Genomic DNA, 3,666 nt, shown 5'->3' with positions numbered 1-3,666 from the left:
GATACTTTGGAGCATCACCAACAATAGTAAAATGAGCCCCTGGTATACTCAAAGTTTCAGCCACCTCAATCCAATTAATGTCATCCCCAAGATCCCACCGATGATACTCATCATCCTCTTGTTCATAAGTCGGCATATTGTACAAAACAACAATGGTGTCTATGCCTACAGGAACCTTGACACCTCTCAAAAACACTTCTGTATTTTTCATCTCAACATAATTCGCATAAAACTCTAAAACCACTGTAAAATTGGCGTGACTTACATCATCCGCAGCAAACATAGCCCAACCCCTTCGTTGAATTTCTACACGAATCTCTTCATAAGTAGAATTTTCACATGGTTATTCAGTATACTCAAAACCTCTCTCACTTATCAACCTTCGCTTACGTATCCTTTTATACCGATCAAAAGCTGCCTTACTCACAAATTTTGTAACATCATATTCTGGGGGCTGTTCAGGTTCCGTAGAGGAAGATATTTTACTAGCGTACCTAGAGGATGATGCTCTAGAAGGATTTCTTTTAGGTCCCATGATATCCTACTAAAAATTTGACAGCACCTACCCTATATTTTCAATATTCCTCAAACATTGCAATATACTAATAACAATCCCAAAAAGTTCAAAACCACACCACAATGCTTCTCAATCAATACAATAATCCCAAAACTATAATCCCTTCAACAATGTATTCAATATAAGGAAATCACCCAAAAAGAATTCAAATCCTTGTATAAAAACTTACTTGACTGTGATAGACTCCTCTTAAACCCTTCAAATGCACCTAGTAACCAATAAATCTAAATTTGGACTTCAATGGGTAGAATTTGAAAAACAAGGGTTTCAAAGTTTTGGGAATTAGGGATTTGTATAGAAAATTAGGGAATTTGAGTGAATATATATATATATGTTTGGAGAACAAGATTTAAAGATTCAAGGTGTAAGAAGGGTTTGGAAGAGAAAATTTCTAGGTTGAAGAAGAAAAAATTTAGAGAGAAATCTTGGATAAAAATTTTTAAATGAAAGAAGTGACAAAAATAGATGGAGGCAGACCCTTTTAAACCCTCGAATCCAATAAGCGTCACGACGCGCTCTTCAAAGCGTCGTGGCCCGTATCTTTAAAAAAAATATTTATTATATTTTTATTCATTTTTTTTCTGAGAACCCGATGCAGCACTGCGACCCTTCACCCGCGCACCGCGGCCCTTGCTCCATCCCGAGCCAACTCCAATCTTTCGGGTTTTGCCAGTTTTTGACGGTGAGAACTCGTCAACTAAGTTGAGATGGAAAAAATTATCAAGTTAAGATAGTCAATGAAAAAGCTGTAGAAATTCAAGCAATAACTCAAGAACAATGACAGAACAACAATGGAGAAATCAATCTTTCATTCACTCTCAAGCACTTGCTACAGTAAATTTTCCAACCCCCTCTCTAGTGGAGTTAGAGTGAATTTTATAGTAGGCTCTAATGGCCCTGGGTACATGGTGGTCCAGGGGACCAAGTGGTACATAAGTACTCTGCCAGGAGAGTGGTTTCAGAGGTTGTGGTCGTGCATCCAGTACAGGGGCAGGCATCAGGAGGATATCTCAACTACTTGGCCGTACTCATGTCAGTGGAGTGGGGACAGACATAGTGCCGCAGAGGGAAGTGGTGTCGACTCTGACTCCTGGCCGTAGATGTATGGGCCACCACTCTTATTCCAGCACTGCCACTACCTCACTGGTACGGGTGTCCGTACTCGACATACGGGGTCTTAGCGGCCGTACCCCGTACTAGATCGTACAAGTACGTTCCATTCGACTCATACCAGAGCCTTTAAGCATTGGGGACCATCTGATGGAGTGGTTCCTATGCGGCTCGCGGGCCCCCTTCGCGAGGCCTCCCTCGCATGGGCACCCGATGGTGTGGCTCCCAAGGGGACACGCCTCACACGACATGGAGTGCTCGGGGCGCGAGGCCGAATGCACGATCGGACGCGAGGCCACGCGAGGCCGAGGCTACTGGGGCGTGAGCTTAGGCACGCGAGGCCGTTTCGCGGGGCATGGTTGCGCACGCTCGGATGCGAGGCCATGCGAGGCGAAGACTGCTGGGGCGTGAGCCTGGGCACGCGAGGCCGTCTTGCGGGGCATGGTTGCGCGCGCTCGGACGCGAGGCCGAGGCTGCTGGGATGAGGCTGCACGCACTCGGACGCGAGGCCATGCGAGGCCGAGGCTACTGGGGCGTGAGCCTGGGCACGCGAGGCCGTCTCACGGGGCATGGTTGCGCGCGCTCGGACGCGAGGCCGAGGCTGCGTGCGCTCGGACGCGAGGCCACGCGAGGCTGGGGCTACTGGGGCGTGAGCCTGGGCACGCGATGCCGTCTCGCAGGGCATGGTTGCGCGCGCTTGGACGTGAGGCCACGCGAGGCCGAGGTTGCTAGGGCGTGAACCTGGGCACGCGAGGCTACCTTATGCGTCACGCACTTAGGCACGGGACGTCACCTCACGGGGCACAGTCTTAGGCATCCGTGGTCGTTGTGAGAGGGTCGCGCCCCGAGCGTCTCGTGTCTCAAGCATGCATGTAGGCCTTTGAGGGACCTTAACACACGACTTGGTTCTTTTATGGGCATGGAATATTGAGCGTCCACACTTGCCCCCCAGTCTAGGAGAGGACCTTTAGGTGCTCTTGTAGACTATTCGCCTTGATTCTTAAAAATAAGCCTTCATGCATGGCCTAATATTTTCACCTTACTTCCTTGGCTTAGTGGTTTGGAGAACCCTTGTTTTTTCAAGAGGTAAGGGGTTTAATCCCCCACAACCTCACTTTTTCCATAGCTTCCTTTATTTTATTTTTTCATCTCATCATCATCATATTTTTTTTTTTTTACATATGAGCTAATTTTTTGGGTGTGTCTATTTGGAGACTAACACATCCTTTTTGCCTATTTTTGCAGACGTGCATTTTCGACCATTTGGTGTTTTTGGCCCTTGTCCTCCTTTTTTGGTCTCGACAGCCTCCAATTTTTACATCTTGAGGTATATTCTCTTTTTCCCACGTTCTTGTTGGGTTCAAATTAGCGTTACTCGGGATGGGGTACCTTGGCCTGAGCTTGTAGTGAGTTTGACCATATGCACGCCCCTCCCTTTTTTTTTATATCCTATAGTGGGCCATTTAGGACGTCTGCATCTAGAGATATTAAGCCTATTCCTTTGTGTTTTGTAGACTTTCCCCCGTTTATACGTGAACCCCTTTTTGCTGTTGGGACGAGGTCTCATGGCCAGTGACAGCCCGTCCGACATACCCCCGGGTGCTGAGTTTATTGACCTGTCCTCAGACTGAGAGTCCCCTGAGGGCAACCCTCACCAGGACTATGACTCCTTAAGGCAGGCCTGCATTCGCCACCTTGAGTACATGGCTGAACTTAGGCGCAAAATTTGGGTGGTGGAGAGCGAAATTGACTCGGTGTCGAGAAGAGAAGGAGGACCTTCCCCCCCAGACCTTAGTGACCATGTAGCGAGCCTTAGGATGACCCTTTTTGAATTCCAGTGGGAGTTAGAGTTTATGGAGGGACACCTTCCGCCTGAGCCTTCCAGCCCATCCTCGCCTGATGACTATCAGGGGGCTGCTTCTGCTTCTCCTCAGCCCCTAGTCTCAGTTTGTCCTAGCTTAGCACTTTCGCAGTCGTTC

Source organism: Humulus lupulus, chromosome 7, assembly GCF_963169125.1.
Source record: "Humulus lupulus chromosome 7, drHumLupu1.1, whole genome shotgun sequence".
NCBI classification, from domain to species: Eukaryota; Viridiplantae; Streptophyta; class Magnoliopsida; order Rosales; family Cannabaceae; genus Humulus; species Humulus lupulus.
The sequence above is the reverse complement of the archived record's forward strand: the minus strand, read 5'-3'. Positions refer to the sequence as shown.